General features: G+C 45.1%; 2 long non-coding RNA genes across 3 annotated transcripts in view; both read left to right on the top strand.

The window, feature by feature from the left end:
- Positions 1–583: 583 nt before the first annotated feature.
- LOC143840782 (uncharacterized) lies at positions 584–10,613 on the top strand. Of its 2 annotated transcripts, XR_013232406.1 has the most exons (4): positions 584–782; positions 1,652–1,823; positions 3,631–3,762; positions 9,797–10,613. It is a non-coding gene; the product is annotated as an uncharacterized LOC143840782 (long non-coding RNA). The 2 variants fall into 2 exon arrangements; XR_013232405.1 differs by having other exon boundaries at positions 584–1,823.
- Positions 10,614–10,931: 318 nt separating this feature from the next.
- LOC143840781 (uncharacterized) overlaps positions 10,932–20,999 on the top strand; it is a 51,922-nt gene continuing 41,854 nt past the window's right edge. Inside the window, exon 1 of the long non-coding RNA XR_013232404.1 lies at positions 10,932–11,148. This is a non-coding gene — a long non-coding RNA (uncharacterized LOC143840781). The remainder of the gene's footprint in view (positions 11,149–20,999) is intronic.

Genomic DNA, 20,999 nt, shown 5'->3' with positions numbered 1-20,999 from the left:
CTGTGGAGAGGCGTTCTCTGTTGCAATGCCTGTGTTAGAGCACCAATTTGGAAGGTATGCACCCCGTAACAACCCTCCTGTAGTCCTAGCCGGTGAAGGCTGGACCTCAAAACCACTATGAATTGGAACCATGACAACCAGGTCCCGTCCCTGTGTAGGAATAGATTGCCTTCCAAATGAGAATAGCCATAGGACCTCCGCCTTTGAAGGACTGAGCTTCAGGTGACTGTGGTTGAGCCATCCTGTCACTGCTTCCAGACATCTGGCTATAGATTCTAGGAGTGAATCCAGGCAGCCATCCCTCAGGAGAAAGAGCTGGGTGTTCATCACCAAGCCAGAACATCCACACCAGTTGGGCAAGAGAGCACATGAAGATGTTATGTAAGATTGGAGAGATGCCCACTTCATGCAAAAGTCCACAAGTGAGTTCATAGTGGTTCAATTGTCTTTATCCAGTTGCTAACCTCTGTCTGTGACCTCAGAGAAAAGAGATCAGCCATTGGAGGGCTGTCCCTCGTATCCTAGCATCAGTGAGGCAGAGAGTTAGGAGCTCATGGTTGACTAGGTCAAACGCTGCTGCAAGATTGAGTAATGTGAGCAGCACTGACCCACCTTGGTCCAGCTGGGAGCAGAAGGCATCCATGAGGGCAACCATCACTGTTTCAACCCCATGGCCAGGCCGGGAACCTGATCTAGGACTGAAGCTTCATCCAGGAATGCTGATATTTGGTCTGTGACAGCCCTTTCTACCATTTCCCCCAGAAACGCTAGATGGAAGACAGGTTGGTAGTTATCAGGTTCCTGAGGATCCAGAGATGGCCTTTTCAGCAACAGATGTACTGAGGGGGAGAAGTTGACTATCTCCCGGAGGGGGGTATCTATCCTCTCATCACCTGTTTTAAGTAGCCAGAAAAGGCAGGGCATGTGGTCGGCCTTGCTGAAGCTAGCATCCTATCCACTTTGGTCAGCATGAGCCATCTGAAGTTATTTAATGTTCCTTCCAAAGGCAGCCATGTTTGTTTTCTGTGTTGGTGGAAGGTCACAGCGGAGTATTGAGATTTTATCCGCCAAGTAGTTCACAAATACCTCCTCCCTGGAGCTAAAAAGTGGAAATGGAGTAAATGACACGCATGTATGTTATTTACAAATCAACTGGATTGTGAAGAATACATGCAGGCAACAAAAAGAAACTCAAGTTAGTCAAACTCATTCAAAATGCTCTCCTGAACTGAAAATGGTGATAATTTGTTTTCATATTTAGAAAGAAAACCCATTTAATTTAGTGACAGGAGAAAATAGAGAACAGGTCTGAAAGCATTGCATGAACTCTTGGAGTGTTGTTTCAGGTTGTTTTTTATATACTTTCCTTTCCCCTTTTCTGGAGGGAAAAAAAAAGGCATTTAAAAATGTCCTCCCCCGCCCCAGTGTGGTTGCAATTCCAAGAAGGGCTTGTGTAGGTTGCTGTTGATATGTCGAGTGCCTTAGCTGCCTGTCACTTCCCTCCCTCGGGGCTTTATCAAATTCAGTCTCTGCTGATTACGTACTTTCCCGACAGTCGAAGGAGCCAAAAATTCAATTATCGGGCTTTTCATGCTAATCCTCTTTTCTTCTTCTCTTTCTTCGGATGGATTTTTATTCCCCAAATGGTCAGCCTGTTGCTCATGGGGCTATTTTGGTAGGGAATGATGGCATGCCTCTGAAAGGGCCCACAATCTGCGTGCAAGAGGATTTGGGAGGAAAAGAAGAAGAAGAAAACGCTGGTTTGGAGTCAGAGGAATCTCAAAGCAGCTTACAATCATTTTCCCCTCCTCACCCCACAACAGGTAGGTAGGGCTGAGAGAGCTCTGAAAGAACTGTGACTGGCCTAAGGTTACCTGGCAGGCCACATATATCTCAAAATGTCTTACAGTCACGTTCCCTTCCTCTCCCTGTGATGAACCTTCCTCTCCCCTACCTTCCTGTGAGGTAGGCAGAGCAAACACCCTGCGTCCGTCCCTGCATGTGAAGGAGGAGAGGGAAATCAAACCCGGCTCACCAGATTAAAAGTCGCGCTACTAACGGCTACTCCAAGCTAGCTCTCAGAAACAGAAGCTTTCTTAACATGAGACAGGACGGAGCTTAGACCAAACACATTTTGGCATAACAGCCTTCTTCAGTGTTCTTGGTGAAGAATTTTTCCCACATGAGCAATTGGTTCTGTTTGTGTCAAGGTTTTATTACAGACCGAAGGACAGGATTGTCCAATCAGACCAGAAATCCTTCGTAATAGTATTTGTCTGTGAAAAATTTCACCAGTACATACGTGGTTGTGCTGACCGGGACGCAGGGCACCAGGGGGAAATTTGGAGGGGCTTGTCAGCATTGTGGATAGGTGTGACATTGCTTCCAGCAAAAAACCAAAAAGTGACATAATTGTGTTGGGATTTGCCCCAAACTCTATGATTTGTTTGTAGGTGAATCTTAGAGTATCGTCCCCGATGCAATGATGTTGCTTCCAGTTTTACAGTAGGACTGACATCATACATTGGTGTGATGCTGATTTGATCGCCTCTGCCCCCGAGCATCTCCTGACCGGGTGCCCAAGTAACCCTTCCACTTTCTACTTCTGCCATTCCTGTGATCTCAACTATGATCAATATCTGTCTCAGCCAGCTTTTCAAATCTGCAAACCTGCTCTATGTGTAGACACTAAAGCTGTGCTTCATTTGACCAAAACTGCTCCAAGGGGTCTCTCAGATGGCAACATCTGTCAAAACACTTCCAGTGGTTTCCTAAACACAGGATGCTCTTCTACAGTTCGATGCTCGGTGTTCAGAAATAATGTATCTCCCAGTGGTTCCATGTTTCAACTTACAGTTCATTAAGCAGCTGTGCTTCATTATTAACTAACAGAAAAGCCCGTAGCATAAAAAATACAACAGACTCTAGCTCCGCCACCTCCACCCAGACTGACTACGCTAAGGCCTTGCAAAAATGCAGATGAGCTGTTTGAGGTCCAGGTGGGATGCACCGGTGGGGCATTCTCACTTCCCCTTGCCTCCCCCCTTGACCCAGACAGGCTCCGCCTCCCCCCTGCTGACCCAGGCCAGATTCGCTAAGGCCATACAAGGCCACAGCAGAGTTGCCTGGGGGAACCCCAGCATGGCATTCTCACCTCCCCCTCCAAGCGCCAAGACTGAGGCTCATTCCTCCCTTCCTCCCAGCTCCCACCTGCTGGCTGCCTGATATCATGGCGGGAGGTGACGCCTCAGGTCGCAGCACTCCCTGCCCTCCACACGTGTCCGTGAGGCCAGGGCTGGCCCCCATTACTCACAAGCCCCAGTTGCTGGCTTCCAGGGATGGGACCACAGCCTACCTGATTGGCTGTTCATTGAAAAGACAGCAAATCAGGTATGCAATGAGTACCAGCTCCTCCCACCACCCCTATCCCATTTTATTGATATGTTCAGATTTCTTTGCCATCTGGAGGTTTTCATATGGAATGAGCTGTAGCTGAAGACTGTTACAGTTTGCTTCCTTTTTCTGAAACAGCAGGCTTTGTGGTAAGCTGAAAAATCACTCCTAGTCAGTGGAATTAGATGTTTGCAGTCCGAGCTGTTGAAGGACCTACCACCTTTCTCATTCCTGCAGGTTGTGGATTGTGATCTACCATCACTCCTGGGAACAGGCATCTCTCCTGGAATCTACAGGCACAGATCTCATACAGATGTTAAAGTGTTGCCGTATCAGTACCAGTGTGGCATAGTGGCTCCAAATTTGTGTGTATGTAAAGTGCTGTACACTCGCTTCCAACTTATGGTAACCCTATGATTTAATAACCTCCAAAATGCCTGTCATTAACAACCTTGCTCAGGTCTTGCAAGCTCTGGTTTCCATTATAGAGTCAATGCATATTTATTAGGAGTGTTAGTGTAGAGAAAGATGTTGTGACATGGTTCGGAAAGGCTATGGAATGTATAAATATTTTTTGACCTTATTGTATAAGTAATAATATAGGGATTTATCTTAGTGTGAATAGGGTTAAGGTTAGCTAAATCTAGGGTTAGGGTTAGTGGGAGCTTCGTCTAAGGTTAGGGTTCGCTTAGATATGGGTCCAGATGGGGAGTTTTTAGATTTATTGGGACTGTCAGTGTAGGGAAAGATGTTGTGACATGGTGCAGAAAGGCTATGGGATGTATAAGTGTCTTTGGAACTTATTGCACACTAGAGTTAAAGCCCATTTTATATGTTAATAAAATGGGCGCTAGACTGACCTTGTGGCGGTTCGGCGGGAGTAGCAGCGGTCGTCGTCGGTGTGGTAGCCAGTGCAGGGTGGCGGCCTAGTGTCCGGGCGAGGTGGTCGGCGTCTAGCCTTGTGTTGCAGCGAAGCCGTGGCGGGGCAATGATCCTCAGGCGGCGAGGCCGCTGCAGCGGGCGGGAGAAGGCGGCAGGGCCCCAGCTCCCCAACAGCAGCCGTCTCCCAGCCGCTGGAGCAGCCGGGAGAAGGCGTTGCAGGCCCCCCCCCACACCGGGAGCAATGGCGAGGCTTCTGCTGCAGTGGCCGGGAAAAGGCGGCAGGGCCCCCCCTCCCCAACGGCAGCGATCTTCAGCCGCCTCCCGGCCGGTGGAACAACTGGGATTAGGTGGTGCGACCCCCCCCCCCTACCGGGAGCAATCATGAGGCTTCAGCCAGCTGGCAGAAGGCAGAGCAGCCCCTGCGTAGCTGGTGCTTTCCGGCCCACCTCCCTGGTCAAGTTGGGAGGGTGTGCGGCGTCTTCGACGCGGCGTTCCTGCTCCTTTCCGCGCATTGACGTGCAGTCTCTGGCAGCTTCGCGGCTCCTGATTCGCCCCTCCGAGTTTTTATCCCGGACAGAGCCCGCCTTAACTCGTCCCAACCTTGTTCTGAATGGCTATGGAATGTATAAGTAGATTTTAACCTTATCGAACATGTAAAAATATAGGGATTTATATTAGCGTTCATTCTCCATGTGGGGTTAGTATTTGCTTGGATATGGATCTGGATGGGGAGTTTGTAGGTTTATTGGGAGTGTTATTGTAGGGAAAGATGTTCTGGCTTGGTTTGGTAATACTATGGAATGCTGTTGTTTTTTTTAACCTTTATGTATAAAATATAGGGATTTATATTAGCGTGAATAGGCTTAGCATCTGCATAGTCTAGGGTTAGGGTTAGGGTTAGTGGGAGCTTAGTCTAGGGTTAGGTTAGGTTAGATATGGGTCTAGATGTAGAGTTTGTATGTTTAGTTTAAGTGTTATGGGTTGGAAAGTTGTTTTGACATGGTTGGAAATTCTTTGCGTAAATTCTCAGGCTAGGGTGAGCATTTGCTTAGATATGGTTCCAGAAGGGGAGTTTTTAGGTTCATTGGGAGTGTTAGCGTAGGGAAAGATGGCGTGACATATTTCAGTAAGACTATGACCGTTTATGCACTGGAGGTTTCATGCTGAGCTGCAGGCTGGAGTTTTAGTCGTGGCAGATTGCCCCACCTCTTCCTGCACCCACATGGGGGAGCATTTGGCCTGGTGCACCTCATCCGCCCCCGGTCTGTGCTCCTGACAGGAGGGTGGGGCAGTGAAGTTCCCAGTGCATAAACGGTCTATGGAATGCATAAGTATTTTTTTACTTTTATTGTACATGCAAAAATGGGGGGGGGGTTATATTAGCGTAAATTGTCAGGCTAGTGTTAGCTTACATTTGGGTCACTAAGTGGTGTATGTAGGTTTAATGGGAGTGTTAGTATTGGGAAAGATGTTGTGAGGGTTAGGGTTAGGGTTCACTTAGATATGGGTATGGATAGGGAGTTTTGGGTTTATTGCGAGTTTTACTGTAGGGAAAGATGTTGTCACATGGTTTGGAAAGGCTATGGAATGTCCAAGTATCTTTTGACCTTACTGTATATGTAAAAATATAGGGATTTATATTAAAGTTAATTCTCAGTCTAGGGTTAGGGTTTATATATGGGTTCGAATGCGGAGTTTTTAGGTTTATTGGGAGTGTTAATTTAAGGAAACATGTTGTGACTTGGCCAGAAATGCTATGGAATTTATAAATACTTTTTGACTTTATTGTACTTACAAAAATGGGGGGGGGGGGTTATATTAGCGTAAATTGTCAGGCTAGTGTTAGCTTACATTTGGGTCCGGAAGTGGTGTATGTAGGTTTAATGGGAGTGTTAGTATTGGGAAAGAAGTCGCGACATGGTTAGAAAAGGCTATGGTATGTATGTATGTATTATTATTTGACATTACTGTACATGTAGGGATTTATATTACTGTTGTCAGTCTCAGATTAGGGTTCGCTTAGATATGGTTCCAGATGTGGAGTTTGTAGGTATATTGGGAGCTTTGGTGTAGGGAAAGATGTTGTGACATGGTTTGGAATGGCTATGGAATGTATAAGTATTTTGTCACCTTATTTTATATGTAAAAGTATATGGATTTATATTAGTGTGAATTCTCAGGGGTTCATATTAGCGTACCTAGCAGAAGTATAGAATTTATTACAGCTCATCAATATAGTTTCAGAGGGAAGCCATGTCAGTGTGCAGTGGAAAAGCTAAATTTGAGTCCAGTAGCATTTGAGAGACTGAGACGATTGCGGGGTTGGGGTTGGGGTGGTGGGTTATCAACTTACGATAGTCAAAGTTCCCTTCATTAGATATCTTAACAGCATATAACCCTCCACACACGCACACACATTGTTGTTCTCTAAATTGATACTGAATGTCAAGCTAGCACAGAATGTTTTGCTGACATAAAAAGTGTGCACAAATATGCATGAAATTTTCATTATGGCTTGTTTTGACATTTATTCAGTTGTAGCGGATGACTTCATTTCTTAACCAGATGCTTTCTACTCTGGTTCCAATGTTCAATTTTTAAAGCAACAATGCGATAATCAGAAATTAAGGTTATGGTCAGGAGTTAGCTTTAAATCTGGAGATGACAACCAGGGTTACTCTTATATTGATTTATATAGTGCAATTATTTTGCTATAGGGGTACCTTCAGCAATCACATTCACCACTCCACTCTCAATCTCCTAGTCCCAACTACCCACCCCTGGTGTTTCCCTTTTCCTTCCTTTTATGCTCCTATTTGTCTCTACCTCTCTGTATTTAAACTGCAGCGCCTTCACCCTGACCCCACCCCTTTTCCCTCTCGGTGTCATCTGCTTCCATCTTCCTCGTCTCTGGTAAGTATGCGTTTGTTTTCCACAGGTTCCATACGGCATTTCTTCTCTCCCTGGCCCTTCTTTGTGGAATGCTGGGCAGGGTGTTGAACTCTTGTCTCCCCCTTCCATGGGCCAGACAAGGTTTCTCATCTGCCCCTCTTTTGTTTTTCTGAGTTGGCTTTGGACTCTGGTAAGTCCTCCCATCCCTCTCCCAGTCTTCCCCGTTTTCTCCCCTCTGTCTGGGGCCTGGGGGTGAGTCCTGAGTGCCTCCTCTTTCTCTTGTCCCTCAACTTCAGGCTGGCCCCCTTCATTGCCCGTCCCCAGCTCATCAAGTCTGGGCAGGTGAGTGGTGGCTGCAGGGACTTTGGCTGCAGCTCCCACTTCTTTCTCCAGGTGGGGCTACTTCTGGGTCCTCCGAGCCTATGCCTCGCCTGGTGCTGTTGGTCCACCAGCTGGGACATCTCCTCTGGGGGGTCTGGGGTCTGATGGGATATTCTTGGATGCCACCGCACCCCCATCCCTCATGCTCCCTGGGCTGGTGGGGTCTGCTACAGCTGCTTTCACCACCATTTCGCCCATGCCCAGACAGATTGTACCTGGACTTCCAGAAACAGCCACAAACCCTCTGCTTCTTAGGCTCCACCCCAAAACTTCCAGATATTTCCCAACTCTGAGCTTATCACAATTATTCACAGAACAGTCAGAATTGACAGCTTATTTCAGAGATAGCTGGCTTTTTATTAAAAGTCCTCTCTATATTGTTGTGACCTTTATCTTTGCTTGATAGAACATGATCTGTTTGAAATGAGGAATTTCAGAAGTCCAGATTGGAAAGTGACATTTGGCTGGTGATTATTATTATCCAGTGGTCACAAATGTCTGGTCACTTAAGCAAACGATCTAACAAGCTGCAATTATCTTACATGGCTATGTAAGGAAACACAAGAGGAGATACATCATTCCCATTATAATTAACCTCTTTTCACCTTTTGAAAGCCGTCGGAATGTTTGACAGCAAAGGACAATGTTATCCGACGAAGCAAGACGCCTTCCCATGATGAAAATGGATTAGAAAAATTATTTTCATGTTTTAAAAATGAATGTTGAAATATTTTTCTGAGCATACTTGTTTTCTCCCCCCTCCCATGCTTTATTAAAGCTCTTTCTCTGAAGCAATTAATTATGTTGACAACAAATGCCTTTCTTGAGAACTAATGGGCTGCTTTGGCAATTCTGTGAAAACTAAGATCTGGCAGGTCATGTGCTTGACATTTTATTGATTTTATTTATTAATCAAATTTCTATGCCGCCCTTCCCTGGGGGCTGAGGGGCAGTTCACAATATTAAAACATGAAAACCACTTTATATTAAAACCCAGGAGTTTTTGCATTCTCTTTGGTGGGAAGGAAGGAGAATAAAGGAGGAGAGGTAGTTTTTATACTTCGCATTTCACTGCCCAAATGAGTCTCAAAGTGGCTTACAACCACCTTCCCTTTCCTCTCCCCAAAACAGATAACCTGTGAGGTAGACGGAGCTGAGAGAACCCGGATGTGACTGTTCTGTGAGAACAGCACTATCAGGGCTGTGATGAGCTTAAGGTCACCCGGCTGTCTGCATGGGGAAGAGTGGGGAATTAAACCCACTCTTGGTAGGTGAATTTCCTCCAGGCCAGGCTGGATTCTGGATATTTTTTGTGGAGAGATCACTTGGGCATGCAATTGGGGTCACTGTGGGTGGACAGGTAGTTGTGAGTTCCTGCATTCTTCAGGGGGTTGGACTAGATGATCCTGGGGGGTTAGGGGTGAGTGCTTTGGTGCAGTATGGCCACCTCAGCAATCACCAAAGCCCGAGGTGGCCAATGCTGCCTTGGGCTTCGGTGATTGCTGAGGCGGCCGAACCGCACTGAAGCGCTCACCCCTACTGGGAGTCCTTTCCAACTCTATGATTCTATGATTCTATTCTATGATTAACCCAGCTTGCCAGATTAGAAGTCACTGCTCTTAACCACTACACCGCGCTGTCTCTCCAAGTGCCGTGCTAATATTGACTAGATGGCGTCTGGATGTTATTGTCCATGTAGGGAGGCCTGTTATACTTGCTGTTCTTTGGGCTTCAATCATAGGCCTGATGGAACAATGTGTCTTGCAGGCCCTGTGGAACTGTTTTAAGTCCCACAGGGCCCTGATTTTACTCAGAAGAGTGTTCCACCAGGCCAGTGACAGGGCAGGAAAAGCCCTGGCTCTGGTTAAGGCCAGTTCCCCTTCTCTGGGGCCAGGAATCTTGAGCAGATTTCAGGTGCTCGAGTGTAGGCTCCTCTGAGGGGCATTTCATTTCCTATGGTCCACATTTGAAGACTGAATACTTGTTTGTTACCATCTAGTCTGTCAGTTCTCCAGGAACAAAGCCTGTGATTGGTGCTCCAAAATGGAACTTGAATGGGGGTGATTCAAACACTGCTCAGATGGAAAGAATTGCATTTAATTATCCAAAACAGTCGGTTGTTCACCAATGTCTTTGTACAGATCTACATTGACTGAGACTGTCCTTAATGTACAAGATTTTATCTTTCTGTGCTGTGATTTGATCTGATTGAAGACTGAACTAAATGCTTGCTTGCTTGCTTGACCAGCTAACTCCAGCAGAGCCAAGTGACACAGAGGACTACTCTGAGGAGGAGGCAGCCAGCAGGCTTTCCCCAAACCCACCATCAGTAGAAGCAGCACTGCAGGAAACAGTCTCTGGGGGACCAGACATGGATCCTCAGTCAGAAACCTGTGCATTGGCCCCCCAGCTTTGAGTTGCCAGAAGAAAGTCATCTGCCAGTCAGTTGACATCGATCATCGGAGTCTTGGGAATATCATAGGAAGAGGATAAGAAGAGAACTGCAAGACGGATGACACTGTGCCTCTTTAAGCAGCACAGCACTGGCTCAACATCAACAAGGAGGATGAGTACTTGCAGGACCAGGTCTGTGGAAGCTGGCAGGTATATAGCATGATAAGCAGGAAACAAGGAAGTGTGCTAGTTACTGACCTTGTAACCTGCATTCTAGACTAATTGCCTTGCCTCTGACTGTGGCCTGTGCTTTAAAAATTCTGTTCTTGGCTTTCCCTTTGGAAGCTGTGAGTTTTATCTAACTGATATCGGGACTTTGGGATGGTATTCTGATAAACTCTGATGGCTAGAAACTACCTCTGCCTGCCTGCTGTGTGTCTGGAATCAGGACAATAGTCCAGAAACATAGAAAAGAGTTCATGTTGTAGTCAAGTGGGTCCTAAAGTTTGTTAAATGCAGTATGTTTAAAATTCCACATAAACACTGCTAGGCATTTTGGAAAAAGAGCCCAAATGCCAACAGCTGGCATTTACCTATAAAACATTTTAAGGGATGCTGTGGGGTGTGTGGGTGCAACATAGCTATATGCTGACACTAGGCCTATAACTACAACGTCACAATGGGGGCTGGGCCCCCATCAACAATTTGATGTTGATCATCCAATCCCCTCCAATCAAAACTCAGGTCTGGTATGAATTCTGTCACAAGTTTATTAAGTGTAAATTCTCTGTGTAAAAACGGGGGGTTAAAGAGCCCTGATGTTTTCGAGAAAGATGGCCAGCCTTTAAGGTACTGCTGGGATTCTATTTCATACAAGACACAATAATTGTTGGAATTCTTGTTCTGCATCCTTCCATGCACATTCTGAGACTGAAGAGATGCATGATGGGAGAGTTCCACTTGACAGTTAGCTTTTGACAGTTGGTTGTTTGAGAGTTTAGACTGAGAATCTCTCTGTTTACGTTCCGGTTTATCAGTCAGAAAATGTAATCACTATTTCTGTATGGCGAATATCAAACGAACCAACGTAACAACCGGCTTGTTGACTTGATGTAAACAAAAGAAAATGAAGGTGTATCCCTGAAGACCAGATTTTTCCACAGAAAAAAATTTACTGTTAGATTGTGTTTGACTCTTCTCTAGTATGTAAGTAAACATATTCAGCGTTACTACAAAAGATGATATACTTTATCATTTTAAATAACTAAATAAATCATTTTAAATAAATAAATCATTTTAAATAACATTTTAAATAAATCATTTTAAATAAATAAATCATTTTAAATAACATTTTAAATAACTCGCTCTACGCAGGCCTGCCCTCAGCCCTGACCCGGAAACTACAACTGGTTCAAAATGCAGCAGCCAGGATCCTCACAGCAACACCGTGGAGGTCCCATATCCGGCCTATTCTCCATCAGCTGCAATGGTTACCAGTTGAATTCCGGATCAGACTAAAGGTTCTGGTAATTACCTTCAAGGCCATATGCAGTCAGGGCCCAGTGTACCTGAGGGACCGCCTCCCTGCCTATGCCCCCAAAAGAGCTCTGCGCTCTACTGCCTCCAATCAGCTAAGGATCCCTGGCCCTAAAGAAGTCCGCCTGGTCTCGACCAGGGCCAGAGCATTCTCTGTTCTGGCCCCTACCTGGTGGAATGAGCTCCCAGAGGAGATCAGGGCCCTGACGGAGCTTAAACAGTTCCGCAGGGCCTGCAAAAAGGAGCTCCTCCACCAGGCATTTGGCCGAGACCAGACGTAATCAATCAGCGACCAAGGGCCCCTGCTCCCCCCCCTCAGAATCCCATCAATAAGCCCTAGACCTGTTTGTATTACTATATTGTTATACCGTTATATTGTGCTGTTATTTTGGTTACAATTATTAGTTAGCAGTTATACATGTTACAGACTGTTTTATGTATTGTTCTCTGTTATGATGTAAACCGCCCTGAGCCTCCGGGGAGGGCGGTATATAAGTATGATAAATAAATAAAATAAATAAATAAATAAGGAATTGCTGTGGTCACCTGGCAGCTTTAATATACAAGTTTTCTCACTCTGCTGAACAAACTCTGACTGGGAGAGGAGTGTAAGTTGACCAATTTCCACAGAAGATTCTGTCATATTGTTTCCCCCAGTTAAGATATTGATCGAAAGCAAAATCCCAGAATTCCCCTCAATATTTTTTACCATTAAAGCCAAGAACAATTTCATAGAGGGGACATGATAGCCCTCTTTAAGTATTTGAAAGGTTGTCACTTGGAGGAGGGCAGGATGCTGTTTCCGTTGGCTGCAGAGAAGAGGACACGCAGTAATGGGTTTAAACTACAAGTACAACAATATAGGCTAGATATCAGGGGGGGGGGGAAATTCACAGTCAGAGTAGTTCAGCAGTGGAATAGGCTGCCTAAGGAGGTGGTGAGCTCCCCCTCACTGGCAGTCTTCAAGCAAAGGTTGGATACACACTTTTCTTGGATGCTTTAGGATGCTTAGGGATGATCCTGCATTGAGCAGGGGGTTGGACTAGATGGCCTGTATGGCCCCTTCCAACTCTATGATTCTATGATTCTATAGCAGGAGTATTAATTTTACACCTCTGACCAGGTCCCTTCAGGCTTTGGCATCTGCCCCTCTTGCTGACCGCTGACGCTGGCTCTGGTGTAACAGTGGCAATCTCTCTATTTTTTTAAAAAGAAAACATGCTGATTGTGGCAAACAATTCAAAGTTAACACATTAGAACTGAGGCACCCCTATTAGACGCTCACCTCACCTCTGAACACGGGAGGCCACCAAGGTCAGTTTGCCTGGCCATTTTGTGGGTTGTGGAAGTAAGCTGCTACTTCTCAAAAGCATAGTGAGATAGATTTAATTGTCTTCTTTCTGTCCCCTTAAGCACAGAGGAAGTATACTGAAAAGAGCACCAAGTCTCTGTTGAGTCAATCAGAACACTGGAGGAGATAATTTGAAAATCATCAGGGAGTTCCTAACTATGTATACAGGTTATTGGTTGTGGCACAGTTTGCATTTTGAACTGCAGAGTGTACAAAATCTCTAGCACTGCTCTGTCCTGTTGTGCCTCTGACCTCATAAACCTGGCCTATCATTTATGAAGAGCATGCTTAGAAATGACCATTGAAAGGAATTGGGAGGTTGGACCTGCATGTTCCATAAAGGGTCTCCTTGTCTTTGTCCTAATTTAAGCAAGGAGCAAAACTGTTCTTGATTATTTCACTTCCTATATTCAGTAACTTTGAAATGGCCTGTGTTTTGATGCAGTAGCTTCAAATGTAACCACCCTGTATGTCTCTGACTTTTCTTTTTCTTCTGCAAATAACCTTGCTTATTATGGTTTTGGAGATGCCTTTAACCAGATTGGGCATTCACTTTTCAGTATCTTCCCTACCTGTGAATACAGCTGCAGGCCTGACTCACATTTGAATGCTAAAGTGAGCTAGGAATTGAAATAATTAACAATTTCCTTCCCTTTCAGATTCTCATCTGTTAGTTGCCACTTTCCAAAATGCTGCCTTCTTATATATTTTTAGCAAACTAGGCAATGATATATTTAGCAATATATAATTGCTTCAGTGTTGTCGTGGCAACTCGTTCCGTGAACTCTCGAGGTAACCTCACACACATATGAAGCAAAATTAATAAATCCGGCAATTAAGCATGACACAATGCAATCGGCTTTACATACCTAATGAGACATAGATACCTTTCTCTCACAATAACCAAGATGGCATTTACAAGGATTTCCTGTTGAAGTTCTTTCAGATTAAGCAAAAATATCTCCCTCAAACTTCAATTTTGAAGCATTATCCCTAGACTTACTTTTCAGTTCTGTCAGCATGAAACATATAAAGCTGTCACTCTTTCTCATGTAATCTCTACCATGTGTTTTGATCCTAGTATGCAGGATTATTGATTGACTGGACCAAACAAAAAGTCAATTCACCTGTCAAAGCTATTGTCAAAAAATGTCACATTGTTAGGTGCTCCTTTATCAGGGCAATAAGACATTACAGAGATAATTTGCAGAAGCACTAGCACGCTAGCTAGCAGGCCAAGGTGAGCATCTGGTGTATTTAACAGGGCTCTTACTTTACCTAAAATATAGTGTGCATGAATACTTCAATGGGCTTTTCCACATTCTGATTTTGTGTTTCTGTTACTTCGGGATTTCCCTCCCCACCAACCCTAAGCCCATTCCACACATGTTTTGTACCTCCTAGTGCTCCATTTGATATTACTTTGCTTTGTTTGGTGTATCTCCTTGCAGATTTGAACAGGTTTTTGTGCCAGACATAAAACCCTGGACATTTCTTCATGGAGGGGTAAAACATGAGTGGCTTCCTACTGGCAAATGCAGGATGGTAAATCTCACATTTGCAGCCCTCCTCACGGGGTGACCCATCCTACGGTTTCCCTCTGCCTTGTTGAGGCTTTTAGCATCCTAATGAGGCTGCAAGGTAAACAAGCCAAACTCCTCCCTCCACTCCTTGGATTATCAGTCAAAGCAAGCCACCAATCGCAACACAACAGTTCTCTAGTGGACTGAAAATCTCTCCCCCCCACCCCTGACTTCCCTGTTGCTATGCAGTAATGTCACAACAGAAATGCATCTTGAATAAAATCAACACTGCCCCATTGTTATAGAGAAATGCATTTCCACACACCCCCTTTTGGGGATTTGTAAATTTTTTTGCACTTTATTTCTGTCTTGGTGGATTTCGGAGATGCTGCACATTGTTCCTGGAGCCCAAAAAGACATTTTGTGCTAATGGCAGGCTTAAAAACAAAGTGCAAACATGGCTGAATGATCAGGAGAAGGGAACCAGATCACCTGTATCTCCCCCCCCCCCAGCTCATTTCCATCTCCAGAAAACAAAAACTGGGCTGTGTTTTGCCTGCCTGATCCCAAGAAGACCGTGAATACTTTAAAGAAGATTTTAGTTCATCTTGGAAAATGTAGGTTTGCGGTCCCGCCGTGCCATTTAAAAAAAGGAAAATTACTCAAAGAGGGAAATGGAGAGGTGAAGGTGGGATTGAGGGTGGGACAAAGCTGCTGAGATTATTGCACATTTCCCTCTCCATACAGTCTTTTCCCTGGTTGCTCACTGGTTGCTCATGCATTTTAGGGTGGTAAATGCAATTTCCTGGATTTACCGCATCACAATTTAAAAAAGGTGAAATCACAAGCCACCTACTAGACAGTCTTGGGATGTTGGCAATGTCATGTGGGGTGTGTGTGAATATGGTCCCAACATTCAGAGATTACCCAGCTACATTTTGCATGTGCGGAAATGCCCAGTGTAATAACCAGTTCACTGCTTGAGGGAGGAAAATGGATGCGGAACACAAACCCTGAAGCAAGAAGTACACCACCCCTTCTCAACTTTTCTATTATTGAAACCCCCCTGAAATATTCTTCAGGCTTTGAGAAACTCCCAAAGTGGTGCCATTATGCAGAATGTGGTTGGGAAGCATAGTTGTGTACATGCCCACCTGGGGCCCATCTCCTTCCCAGCCACTCCGGGCCTATAATTAGCCATTTGCAGAGGGATGGGTAGGTTGACATGACCATATATTGTCATATCACCTGATAAATGTTTACATATATATATTTGGGAAACCCTTCCAGGTCTATCAAGAAACCCCAGGGTTTCACAAAACCTTGGTTGAGAAAGCTTGAAGTATACGCCAGCAAAAACAATGAGAATGTGGAGAAACCCTACTTTTTCTCAACATGCATATATTCAATTGCCATCTAAGTCTTAAAACCAATAGGCTGTTCACCCAGAAAAAGGCAGCAATATCACAAAGTTATTGCTTTTCAGTTCTCATTAAAAACTAATGACGTTTAATTGCACCTGTCTAATGTTACATTAAAATCCAGGTCTGCTAACAGGGTCATTAGATGATAATTAGAAGAGCGTGCAGGCTTCCTATTCAGATGAGGATCTAGCCATTTTCTTCTCTGATCCAAATCAGTTGTACAGAACAAGAAAAACTTTTCAATGGCTTCTACAGATCACCTATCATAGTTCCAAATTCGAGATTCCCTTTCCTTGTAAATTGTCCATGCAAGACAGCAACTGAAAATATTTAGATGCATATTTAAAACAATACACGTGGAGTGTCAAGCTCCAAATGTTTTTCAGATTGGGCTCCTTTGAAGTATGTGAAGAAAATTCATGTACATCTTCTACGAGGATTTGGTTTTCACTGCATGAACAGGCTGAAGACATCACTACCTCTGAAGAGTCTGGTTTGATACTGATAATGCTGAGTAGAAGTGGACAGTTACAAAAGTCTGGGCCAGGGTTTTCAGATTATTGACTTTCTGGATTATTGATTTTTACACCACAACTACTAGAGGTAGACCATATGCCAAGCTTTTTCAATCCTGGGGTTTTGTGAAACCCTGAGGCTTCTTGACAGCCCTGGAAAGGTTTTCCCAAATGGGTGGAAGTGAATTTTATGGTTATGTCAACCCACCGCCCCTCCCAAAATGGCCAATTGTGGGCCTGGAGGGGATGGGAAGGGGAGGAGCCTAAGGTATGCATGAACACATCTATGCTTCCCATCCATGTTAGGAACAATCATGCAACATTTGAGGTTTCTCAAAGCCTGAGGAATGTTTCAGGGGTTTCCCAATGGTAAAAAGTTGAGAAAGGGCGCCATATTTCTGCTAAAATATGCCACTGTATCTGTCTTATATTTAGGACTAGTGGAGGGTTGGGGAGTGGGGCGTTGGGGAAGGGAACGCGGATGGCTTCCCCACCCCGAGCGTGCACTAACGTTGTGAGACGCCAGTTTGCCGGCCTGTCCAGTTGTTGTCCAGCCTCAGGGTGCCGTTCAAGCCCCCTACCCCCACCACAGGCAGAGTCCTTGTGGTTGTGACACTGCCGGGCCAGGCCTCCGCTGAACCTTGGACCCCTGCCCCCCTCCCCCGACTCCTCGGCCTCAACGCAGCCCAAGGAGCAGGCCCGCCATATCTCTGACATGGCAGGCCTGATCCTTGGGCTGCGGCAAAGCTCCCCCTCGCCCCCTCCCTGAGTCCTTGGCCTCGGTGCAGGCCAAGAAGCAGGCCCACTGCATCCCGACGGGAAGTTCCCCCCCGCCCACCACCTTCTGATTGGCAGCTTGCCTGTCAGGCCTGGGCCAAGGGGCCAATTGGGAGTTGTGCACTGTGTGGCTCCCGATTGGCCCCTTCGAATTTTTATCCCGGACTCGCCCCAGCTCTTTCTCCTCCCACCTAAGCCTTACTGTTTTATTTTTACTGCTCTCACGGAGCGGTTTACAGATGGTTTTATGTACAACCTTGGGATGCAGCAAAAGCCAGAAAGATTATGACAGACTTTCCAATCATGTCTGGATCCAGGTTTTGAAGGCAGGGTGACAGTTTTGATTAATTATCTTTGCTAGTAAAACAGTGGAAAATTATTACCTTTTTATTGGACTCAGGTGCTGGATCATCAGTGCTTCACAAACTCAGGTGCTACGCGATTGAATTTTAATTCTTTCCTCCTCCTCTCCTTTGGCAAACATTAGAAAGATGACTCCAGTTCTTGTATAACCCCCTCAGGTGAATATTAATTTCTGCAATAGTTGATTGCTGAATGGAGAGGTCAAACTGAAATGTATACTTGCAATTATAGAGGGGCATAAAATGGATTTTCACAGATTATTGTTGTTGTTGTTATTGTTGTTAGTAGTAGTAGTAGTAGTAGTAGTAGTAGTAGTAGTAGTAGTAGTAGTAGTAGTGGAAAGGTTCTTCCTAAGAATTATCCTGCAATAACACTATGAATTGGAAATCTTCCTCAGCGTGGCATTCATCCCTGACACTTCCGGAATGTCAGAAGGTGACTTTGGACGTCATCTTGCAAAACTAAAAGCCAAACAAGAGAGAATGTGTATGTGTGTGTGTGTGAGTTGAATTCATACCGTAGCCACTTCCTCTCCTCTTCCTCTCACAGCAGCATCATAAACCAATTTACCTCAAGATTGTGCCTTCAAGGAGTACAGCTGTCCTGTTCCTGGTCTATTCCTCTGCCATAGAAGATGCAGCCAACCACAAAATGGCTGCCACAGGAGACAAAATCACATGAACAAAGAGGAAGCAGAAGTGTAGGAGAGAAGAGGGGTAATTTTAAGAAATTGCACTGGGAAAGAGGAGTGTGAGAGAGAATAAAAGCAACCTTGGGGACCCTGGTGTAATATAGTGTTGCTGTGCGATACAGTACACTAGACTCTTGACAGGGCCGAACAATGCTGAGAACAACCCTTTGCACTAGGTTGTTATAAATATAAAAGGCAATTCTTCCCCAGCAGAAGCAGCCACCTTGAGGCAATCTGAACTGCTCTTTATTTTGTTTCTATATTACAAAACTCATATGCTGCTGGATAGCAAAAGCTCTTAAAGAAATGAAAGCAACAATGGAAAGTGCTTTCAAATCCCACTGACGTGCAGTGTCTGTGCTTAGGTTTCCAGTGGAATTCATGGGACTTAAAAGGGATTGGTCACCTAGCGCCTGCTGTGGTTTAAAGTTCGCTGTTTATTTGAAGTGTATTTCTGCATTACTCTTTGGGGAGCGTGTTGGGCAAAAGAAGTGAAGTGTGTGTGTTCAGAAAGCCAAACTGAAAAGAGATAGAGGTAGGGAATGAAGTTGTATCTGGAATTGTTGCTTGAAAGTCAAGTTCAGAACAAAGGCATCTTCTTCAGGAAATAGATCTGCCCCACTATTACAGATAACCAAAATCAGTTCCCCAGGAGAAAATGGCTTCTATGGTGGATGAACTCAATGCTGCTATACCCAGATGAAGTGCCTCCCCAAATCCTGCCCTCTCCAGACTTCACCCCTCAAATATCCTGGTATTTCCCCATCCATAGCTGGAACCCGACCTGTGCACCAAGTTCTTTGAGTGTTTCCAGAATAACCAGACATCCAATTCAGTCCATTGTCGAGAATGGCCTCCCTCAACTTTTTTGTTACCGTTGAGAAACCCCTGAAACCTTCTTCAGCCTTCGAGAAATCCCAGAAGTGGTGCAATTCTGCAGGATATCATTGAGAAATATAGCCATGGAAAAACCCACCCAGGGCCCCCTCCCATTCCCACCATCTCCAGGCCCATCATTGGACATTTTGGGAGGGGGGAGTCGACATACTCATATATGGTCATATCACCTGATAAATGTTTTTAAAAATACATTGTTGTTGACAGCCATTTAGTCCTGATCCCATGGCACAGCTGCCGCCGTGATCCCTGATCCAGCACCACCTCCCTCAGCTGTGCAACATTCTGGCTGGTGTCCATCTCCACTGGAGCACCCACCAATTTTGGTTACTGTTGGCATGTCATCCTTCTGCATCAGTTGGGCGATATGCAGGGCCTTGAGGTGACCTGCTTTGGTGGTTCAATTTTGAAAAATAGAACTCCTGTCCAAGGCTACGGTGTTGGTGATGGGCTCTTACAAAGATCTGGAAGAGGTGGTGGCTGGAGGAGAACTCTGAAGCAATGCATTTTTGGCTGGAGGTCTGAACTAAAAGTTTTTCTTTCTGGGCAGGGATCAGGCAAAAAGGAGAAGTCTGTTCAATGATTTTTCCTGCCCCACTTCAGCTACACCAGTGGTCCCCAACCATTTTATCACCAGGGACCGGTCAATGCTTGACAATTTTACTGAGGTCTGGGGGGAGGTAGTCTTTTGCTGAGGAGTGTCACCACTGCCGTCTGAGCCCCTGCTTCGCTTGCTTTCCCGCCGGTGCCTCTGACTTCCTGGCCGCCCGCTGGGCAGCGCTACCAGCAGCAGTTGCGCAGTCCCACGCCAAGGAGGATCCCCAGCCATGGCAGCCACTGGAGACCACCAAAGGTGAGCCGGTGGCAGAGTGGCTGCACCATCTGCCTCGACCTGCCCAAGGCCTCCGTCTACCAGTGCACCTTATGGTCCAACTTTCACAGCCATACGTTGCAACTGGAAAGACCATAGCCTTGACTAGACGCACTTTTGTTGTCAGGGTGATGTCTCTGCTTTTTAGGATGCTGTCTAGATTTGCCATAGCTTTCCTCCCCAGGAGCAAGCGTCTTTTAATTTCTTTGCTGCAGTCCCCATCTGCAGTGATCTTGGAGCCCAGGAAAATAAAATCTGTCACTATCTCCATTTCTTCCCCATCTATTTACCAGGAACTGAGAGGGCCGGATGCCATGATCTTTGTTTTCTTGATGTTGAGTTTCAAGCCAACATTTGCACTCTCCTCCTTCACCTGCATCAACAGGCTCTTTAGTTTCTCTTCGCTTTCTGCCATTAGAGTGGTATCATCTGCATATCTGAGGTTGTTGATATTTCTCCCTGATATTTATATATCACCCTCCAAAAGGGTTGATTTAATTTTTCCATAATTCCTTTTTACAGAGAACTGACAACTGATAAATAGGCATCTTCCATTTCAACTATTTGACTGGCTGCGTTCTTCTAAAGTAATCTCTTTTGTTCATCATTGACTTGGGTTGTTTAGAATCATAATATATTTTTAAAGTTTTTAACAGGCTCCTATCTTGGTTGTTTTATTGGCTGTTGTACATTTATTATGTTTTATGAATAAGTGTGTGTTAGAAGTAGACCTCTGAAAAAGGCCCTACACAGGTCGTAACATGTTATGTCTACAGTTGATATATATATAAGTCATATAATTTTGTAATGAACTGATGATAGATTCAAGTGGGTAGCTGTGTTGGTCTGAAGCAGCACAACAAAACAAAATCAGATTCCAGTGGCACCTTTAAGACCAACAAAGATTTCTTCAAGGTGTGAGCTTTCGAGTGCAAGCACTCTTCCTCAGACTAACTGATGATGTTATACAGAAATTCAACCTTTTAAGGTCCTGACTGAGTTCAGTTGGGTTTTTGTGGTTCTGGTTCCAGGAATTTCCCTCGCCCCCTTTTGGTTCTTGTGACTAAGTTCAGTTTACCTGGAGAAAATGGCTCCTTTGAAAGAAGGAC

This window comes from Paroedura picta, chromosome 6, assembly GCF_049243985.1.
Source record: "Paroedura picta isolate Pp20150507F chromosome 6, Ppicta_v3.0, whole genome shotgun sequence".
NCBI classification, from domain to species: domain Eukaryota; kingdom Metazoa; phylum Chordata; class Lepidosauria; order Squamata; family Gekkonidae; genus Paroedura; species Paroedura picta.
This window is presented reverse-complemented; position numbering and strand designations above follow the sequence as displayed.